Genomic DNA, 9045 nt, shown 5'->3' on the forward strand with positions numbered 1-9045 from the left:
TTCAGCTGGTCTCTCAGGAGATTCTTGCTAGAGCTTGTGTTCTTTTTTCCTATTGCTATTTTTACCCTTTGGATGGTGTGGGCTTTTCTAAACCTTCACTTCATTGCCTTCAAAGTGGTGCTTGAACAAATCTATCCCCTTCTTATTTCCAAATAATATGTGAGGTCACGAGAGTGAGCACGATGAAAAGCAATGTGGCAAGTTGAGACAGTTCCCTCTGGGATCATATTCAGGATCTATTTGCAGGGCAGAGGTTTGTGACTCTTGGAGGGTATAGTGAGCCCCTAACAATCCTGGGAGGAACCTAAGACAGGGAATACATCTGTGGATATGTACGAACGTGGTGTCATGTTTAGAAGTAAGCTACTGGCTCTAGGAGTTATTTGTAAAAACTGCATGAATTTTAGTATAATGTGGATGTTCAATTAGTGGTAAAGAGTAATGCCAGCCACTCAGAGTGATGTGAACTTAGGGAATATGAGAAGAAATTCATTGCTAAAAGGGACCAATGTAGGGACATTACCTTTAATAATAGGATGGACGTTTTAGTTTTTATTGCCACTGTAATAAGTTACTATAAACTTAGTAGTTTAAAGCAACATAAACTTATCTCACAGTTTTGTAAATCAGAATTCAGTTTCATGCATTTGTAAGACTGAGGTCCCCATTTTCTTGCCTTATTTCAGCTGGAGATCCTTTTAAGCTTCTGGAGGCCACCTGTGTCTCTTGGCTCATGGCTCCCTTACTCCATCTTCGAAGGCAGCAATAGAGGTAGAAGTACTTCTCACACTTTGAATCCTCCTGGCCTCTTCTCCCACAGCACATCTCTGGGAGGCTCTTACACTGTCTTCTGCTTTTAAGGGTTTATCTGATTATATGGACCTACCTGGAAAGTCCAAGCTAATGTCTCTGTTTTAATTTTTTTTAATGTTTATTTATTTTTGAGAGAGAGAGAGAGAGAGACAGACAGACAGAGTGTGAGCGGGAGAGGGGCAGAGAGAGAGGGAGACACAGGATGCAAAGCAGGCTCCAGACTCTGAGCTGTCAGCACAGAGTCTGACATGGGGCTCAAACTCACGAACTGTGAGATCATGACCTGAGCAGAAGTTGGACACTTAACCGACTGAGCCACCCAAGCACCCCAAATGTCCCTGTTTTATTTATTTATTTTTTTAATTTTTTTTAATATTTTATTTATTTCTAGGAGAGAGAGAGACAGCGTGAGCAGGGGAGGGTCAGAGAGAAAGGGAGTCAACAGACTCTGAAACAGGCTCCAGGCTCTGAGCTGGCAGTCAGCACAGAGCCCGACGCGGGGCTCGAACCCATGAACTACGAGGTCATGACCTAAGCGAAAGTCGGACGCTTAACCGACTGAGCCACCCAGGCGCCCCCAAATGTCCCTGTTTTAAAGTCAGCTCATTGGCAACCTTAATTCCATCTGCCAAGTCCCTTCACAGTAGTGTCTAGCTTAGTGTATGATTAAATAGCCAGGGGTAAAAATCTTGGGGACAGTCTTTAGAGCTCTGCCTACTACTAGAGGTTAAAGGGAGATTCTTCCTCAGTGGATCTCTGTAGGGCTCTTTAGGAGTTCTCCTGGCTCTTTCAGGGCTTTGGAACTTCTCTATATTTATAGAATTGGAGACCCTGACCTATGGTAGATCTGAGAGAGAGTGGAGAAAATACTCGTGTGTGTGTGAAAAAGAGAAAAGGGGGAGAGAGAAGGGGACCTACGTAGGAAGAGAGAGGGAGCATTAGCATGCTTATGCTTTTCCTGGAGTGGTTATTGTGAAATCTTTCTTTTTGACTAAACAAATGAAGAACTCACTGAAATACAGCACTAGGAGCGTCACAACAGTGGAGCGAGGAGCAGCATGGCTGATGGGCAATGTCTTGGATTTAGAGAAAGGATGGGCAGGCACGGTCAGCGTTAGCATGAATCTGTATTTGGAGCAATTAGTTGGGGTACAAGATGGAGCAAAGAATATGGGCCACTGGAGTTTCGGGTTGGTTCCTGGATGTATTCAGGAGGTGTTATGAGGTTACCCATTTTTCCAAACGTATATGTTGCAGTCCTAACCCCAGTACCTCAGAATGTAGCTATATTTGGAGATAGTCTTTAAAGAAGAAATTAGATTAAAATGAGGTTATTAGGGTGAGCCCTAGTCCAATATGACAGATGTCCTTATAAGAAAGGAGATTAGGGCACAAGTATGTAAAGGGAAAAAGACCATGTGAGGGCACAGGGAGAAGATGACCATCTACAAACCAAGGAGGGAGGCCTCAGAAGAAACTAACTCTGCCCACACCTGATCTGACTTCTAGCCTCCAGAACTGGGAGAAAATAAATTTCTGTTGTTTAAGCTACAAGGCCTGTGGCACTCTGTTGAGGAAGCTACAGGAAACTAATACAGGAGGCTTTGTTTCACAAGGAAGCAGGGAGTTCCCGGCTGAGAAAAGTCTGTAGCTCCAGCCTATAGCCCCAGCCCGTAGTGAATATGCCTCCTTCCTCTGGTGGCAGCTGAAGTTTCCTCTGCTAGTGCGACCCTAGAGAGGACTCTCCAGTGCCTGCTCACAGCCCTCTGATTTTGTAATGGTGGGGCTCCGCCCATCCCTGTCCTAGACATTCATCTTGAGTGAGATTTTTCCTGGTGATTTTAGGACCTGCCCTGCAGGGGGATGTGAGCCACTTGTTATGGGCAATCTTCTTTCCTCCTTCAGAGTGCTTCAACTGTGAGTATCATGATTCTGGCAAGAGGACTTAGTTTTGAAATAAAAAGAACACTGAGGTAGAAGGTCAGGTGCTCTGGGGTCTTCTCCCAACACTGCAAATAATTAGAAATTTTATTTTGAACAGGTTACTACTTTTCTTCACCTGTAAAATGAAATGGTTGGATTCTACAATTCTGTAATTCTGTGAATCATTAACAGACATGGGTGACCTAGACGATTTAAGATACGGAACCTGAGAAACCACCATGTCGAGCTGAAGTTCAAACTCGATCTTTCCTTCCTAGCAAGGGCAGAGTACTTCATAACTTCCACTGCCGTGACTCTTCAGTTACTGTGTTTCATTTAGCTCATTTGTTTTAGCTAAAAGGAAAGATTTCACAATAACCTCTTTTTGGACAGGATCAGAGTTCAGCTGAGGAAATGCTAAAGATTGGCTATTAATTGGCTTTCTATTTTTAACCACACTTCATTTCAGAGAATAATGTTTTCCTCTGTGTTTGAGTAGGGCTATAGAAACAAAATTTAGCAATGAAAACATGCTTCTCAAAAGCCCCACAGTGCCCTAATGAGCATCTACCCTGAAGGGCATGCCAAAGTTTAAAATGTAGAACTCTGAGATGAAAAATTTTCATCTGTTGTTAATCATTGCTATATATATTCAAAGTCCTGAAGTCAGATGGTTTATGTTAGGACATTGAATTTTCATGTCTAGTAAATATTTGTATGCACACCCCCCCAAATATGTGGAGTAAACAAAATGATTTCTAACTTCCAGTAAATTAAGCTTATTTTGAATTTGAAAATGCTTGAGGAGGGAAAAAGACATGCAGGCAAAATGAGGAGGTTCAGTTTGTACACACCTTTAGGATTTACTGTAGCAAAAGTGAAAGCATGAAGTGCAGTGTCTGGATAGGAAGCTATGGAGTCTTTGGGAAAAATTTTTGTTAGCTTCATTCTCTTCTCCCTTTTCATTTTTTTTTGGGTGGAGGAGAAATGGTGGCTTATTTAAAAAATGGTTTGGAGACAATAAGCTAGACATCTGGAAAAAACAAATCCCTACCTTCTTACCTTAAATTATTTTCCTGGTAGTTCATAAATGTAAACATTAGAAAAATAAACCACAGATATCTAAGAAAAAATGGGATTATTTTGTTAGGAATTTCTTTTCTTTTTCCAGTATAGTGAATGTGTGGTGCTATATTCAAATGTACAATACAGTGATTCAGTGCTTCCATACATCACCCAGCGCTCATCACAAGTGCACTCTTTAATCCCCACCACCTATTTCACCCATCCCTCTGCCCACCACTCTTCTGGTAACCATCAGTTTGTTCCTTGTAGTTAAGACTTTCTTTCTTGGCTCTCTCTCTCTTTCCCTTTGCTTATTTGTTTCGTTTCTCAAATTCTACATATGAGTGAAGTCATATGGTATTTGTCTTTCTCTGATTGACTTACCTCACTTAGCATAATATACTCTAGCTGCATCCATGTCATTGCAAATGGCAACATTTCATTTTTCCTGGCTGAATAATATTCCATAGTGTGTGTGTGTGTGTGTGTGTGTGTGTGTGTGTGTGTGTGTGTGTCTGTATCACATCTTAATCCATCCATCTATTGAAGGGCTGTTGAGCTGCTTCCATAATTTGGCTATTGTAAATAATACTGCTGTAAACAGAGACGTGCATTTATCCCGTGACTTAGTGTTTTTGTATTTTTTGGGTAAAGACCCAGTAGTGCAGTTGCCGGATCATAGGGTAGTTTTACAATCTAGGTTAACTTTTTGAGGAACCTCCATACTGTTTTCCACAGTGGCTGCACTGGTTTGCATTCCCACCAGCAGTGTAAGAGAGTTCCTTTTTGTCCACATCTTTGCTAACACCTACTGTTTCTTATGTTTTTATTTTAGCCATTCTGACAGGTTTGAGATGAAACTTCATCTTTATGTCTTAGGTCTTTTTTGCATCTGTTGGCCATCTTTATGTCTCTTCATGTGTTCTGATCGCCTTTAATTGTATGATTTGTTTTTTGGGTGTTGAGTTCTTTCAATTTTTTTTATTTTTTAAATTTTTTTACAAATAGTTTATTGTCACATTAGTTTCCACATAACACTCAGTGCTCATCCCCACAAGTGTCCTCCTCCATGCCCATCCTCCCCTCCCCCCCACATCCATCAGTCCTCAGTTTTTGTCAGCATTCAAGAGTCTCTCATGGTTTGCCTCTCTCCCTTTCCCCCACCATTTCCCCCCTTCTTCTCCCCCTTGTTCCTCCGTCAAGGTCCCCCAATCCTCCTATACGTGCAAACATATGATATTTGTCCTTCTCTGCTTGACTTATTTCGCTCAGCATAACACCCTCAAGGTCCATCCATGTTGCTACACATGGCCAGATTTCATTGTTTCTCATTGCCATGGAGTATTCCATGGTATAGATAAACCACATCTTCTTGATCCATTCGTCTGTTGATGGACACTTAGGCTCTTTCCATGTTTTAGCTATTGTGGAGAGTGCTGCTATGAACATTGGGGTACATGTGCTCCTATGCCTCAGCATTTCTGTATCCCTTGGGTAAATTCCTAGCAGTGCTATTGCTGGATCCTAGGGGAGTTCTAGTGTTAGTTTCCTGAGGAACCTCCACACGGTTTTCCAGAGGGGCTGTACCCGTTTACATTCCCACCAACAGTGTAGGAGGATGCCCGTTTCTCCACATCCTCGCCAGCATCTAGAGTTCTCTGATTTGCTCATTTTAGCCACTCTGACTGGCGTGAGGTGGTATCTCAGTGTGGTTTTGATTTGTATTTCCCTGCTGAGGAGGGATGCTGAGCATCGTTTCCTGTGTCTGTTGGCCATCTGGATGTCCTCTTTGGAGAAGTGTCTGTTCGCATCTTCTGCCCATTTCTTCACTGGGTTGTTTGTTTTTTGGGTGTGTAGTTTGGTGAGTTCCTTATAGATTTTGGATATTAGCCCTTTATCTGATATGTCATTTGCAACTACCTTTTCCCATTCCGTTGGTTGCCTATTAGTTTTGTGGGTTGTTTCCTTGGCTGGGCAGAAGCTTTTAATCTTGATGAGGTCCCAATCATTTATTTTTGCTCTTGATTCCCTTGCTTTTGGGGATGTGTCAAGTAAGAAGTTGCTGCGGTGGAGGTCAAGGAGGTTGTTTCCTGCTTTCTCCTCTAGGGTGTTGATAGTTTCCTGTCTCACGTTCAGGTCCTTTATCCATTTTGAGTTAATTTTTGTGCATGGTGTGAGAAAATGATCTAGTTTCATTCTTCTGCATGTTGCTGTCCAGTTCTCCCAACACCATCTGTTCAAAAGGCTGTCTTTTTTCCATTGAATATTCTTTCCTGCTTTGTCAAAGATCAGTTGGCTGTATACTTTTGGGTCCACTTCTGAGTTCTCAATTCTGTTCCATTGGTCTATGGGTCTGTTTTTGTGCCAATACCATACTGTCTTGATGATGACAGCTTTGTAGTAGAGGCTAAAGTCTGGGATGGTGATCCCTCCCGTTTTGGTTTTATTTTTCAGTATTACTTTGGCTATTCGGGGTCTTTTGTGGTTCCATACAAATTTTTGGATAGTTTGTTCTAGTTTTGAGAAGAATGCTGGTGCAATTTTGATTGGAATTGCATTGAATGTGTAGAGTGCTTTAGGTAGTAATGACATCTTAACTATATTTATTCTTCCTATCCATGAGCATGGAATGTTTTTCCATTTCTTTGTGTCTTCTTCAATTTCCTTCATAAGTTTTCTATAGTTTTCATCATACAGATCTCCTGTATCCTTGGTTAGGTTTATTCCGAGGTATTTTATGGTTTTTTGTGCAATTGTGAAAGGGATCAGTTTCTTGATTTCTCTTTCTGTTGCTTCATTGTTGGTGTATAAAAATGCAACCGATTTCTGTACGTTGATTTTGTACCCTGCAACTTGGCTGAATTCTTGGATCAGTTCTAGTAGGCTTCTGGTGGAGTCTGTCGGGTTTTCGATGTAGAGTATCATGTCATCTGCGAAGAGTGAAAGTTTGACTTCCTCTTTGCCAATTCTGATGCCTTTGATTTCCTTTTGTTGTCTGATGGCTGATGCTAGGACTTCCAGCACTATGTTAAACTAGTTGTTTCAATTTTTTATATATTTTGGATACTACCCCTTTATTGGATATGTCATTTGCAATATCTTCTCCTATTCCATACGTTGCCTTTTAGTTATATTGATTGTTTGCTGTTCAGAGGCCTTTTATTTTGATGTAGTCTCAGTAGTTTACTTTTGCTTTTGTTTTTCAAGCCTCAGGAGACATACCTAGAAAAATGTTGCTACAGCTGATGTCAGAGAAATTACTGCCTGTGCTCTCTTCTAATATATTTATGATTTCAGTTGTCACATGTAGGTCTTTAATCCATTTTAAGTTTATTTTTGTGTGTGGTATAAGAAAGTGGTCCATTTTTATTATGCATGTCGTTGTCTCAATACCACTTGTTGAAGACACTGTCATTTTCCTGTTTCATGTGTTTTCCTCTTTTGTTGAAGATTAACTGACCATATCATTGTGGGCTCATGGGTTAATATCTGGGTTTTCTATTCTGTTCTATTGATCTCTGTGTCTGTTAAAAATTTTTTTTATGTGAGAGAGAGAGAGTGCAAGAGGGAGGGAGAGAGAGAACTTTTTTTGTTTAAGTTTAGTTTATTTATTTTGAGAGAGAAAGAGAGGGAGAGTGAGCAGGGGAGGTGCAGAGAGAGGGAGAGTATGTTCTGCACTGTCAATGCAGGGCCCAAAGTGGGGCTAAGTCTCACAAACCGTGAGATCGTGCCCTGAGCCAAAATCAAGAGTTGGATGCTTGACTGAGTCACCCTGGCACCCTGAGAGAGAGAATCTTAAGCAGTTTCCACACTCAGCATGGAGCTCAGTTTCCTAGTCCAATGCCCTTGGGATCACGATCTGAGTTGAAATCAAGAATTGGATGCTTAACTTATTGAGCCACAGGCACTCCTCTGTGTCTATTTTTGTGCCATTGCCATGCTGTTTTGATTACTAAAGCCCTATAGTATAACTTGAAGTCCGGAATGGTGATATTTCTAGTTTTGTTTTTCTTTTACAAGATTGTTTTGGCTGTTCAGGGTCTTTTGTTGTTCCATTAAAATTTTAAGATTCTTTGTTCCAGTTCTATGAAAACTGCTATGGGTATTTTGATAGGGGTTCCATTAAATGTGTAGATTGCTTTAGGTAGTATAGACATTTTATCAATATTTGTTCTTGCAGTCCTTGAACATGGAATGTCTTTCTATTTCTTTGTGTCTTCTTCCATTTCTTTCATCAGTGTTTTATAGTTTTCAGATAACAGGCCTTTCACCTCTTTGGTTAAGTTTATTTCCAGGTACTTTATAATTTTTGGTGCAGTTGTAAATGGGATTGTTTTTTTAATTTCTCTTTCTGCTGCTTCATTATTAGTATATAGAAATGCAATAGATCTGTACCTTTATTTTATATACAACTTTTAAAAATATATAACTTTACTAATTCGTGTATCAATTCTCGCAGTATTTTGGTGGTCTTTAGGGTTTTCTATACATAGTACTGTGTCATCTGAAAATAATGAAAGTTTGACTTTGTCCTTACCCATTTGGATACCTTTTATTTCTTTTTGTTGTTTGATTGCTGTGGCTAGGACTTCCAGGACTATTTTGAAAAAATCTGCTGAGAGTGGACATCCTTGTCTTGTTCCTGACCTTATAGGAAAAACTCTGTTTTCCCCATTGACTATGATGTTTGCTATGGGTTTTTCATATAAGGCCTTTATTATGTTGAAGTATGTTCCCTGTAAACCTACTTTGTTGAGGGTTTTTTTTTTTTATCATGAATGTATGATGTACTTTGTCAGATGCTTTTTCTTCACTTATTGAAATGATCATTTGGTTTTTATCCTTTCCCTTATTGATGCGATGTATCATGTTGATTGATTTGTGAGTACTAAACAGTGCATCTCAGGAATAAATCCTACTTGGTTATGGTGAATGATTTTTTTAGATGGGGAAACCATTTTGTCAATAAGTTATATTTAAAAATATATGGTTGGGATTCAGGTTGCTAGGGTTTTGTTGAGGATATTTGCATCTATGTTCATCAGAGATTTTGGCCTGTAGTTCTTTTTTGTGTGATGCCTTTATCTGGTTTGGTATTGGGATAATGCTGCCCTCATAGAATGAGTTTGGATGTTTCCCCTTCTTTTCTGTTTCTTTTTAAATAGTTTCAGAAGAATACGTATTAATTCTTTTTTAAGTATTTGGTAGAATTCACCTGTGAAGTGATTGTTGGGAGTTTTGTTG

The sequence above is a fragment of the Hyaena hyaena genome, unplaced genomic scaffold (genome assembly GCF_003009895.1).
Source record: "Hyaena hyaena isolate Hyena2069 unplaced genomic scaffold, ASM300989v1 scaffold_1931, whole genome shotgun sequence".
Classification (NCBI taxonomy): Eukaryota; Metazoa; Chordata; class Mammalia; order Carnivora; family Hyaenidae; genus Hyaena; species Hyaena hyaena.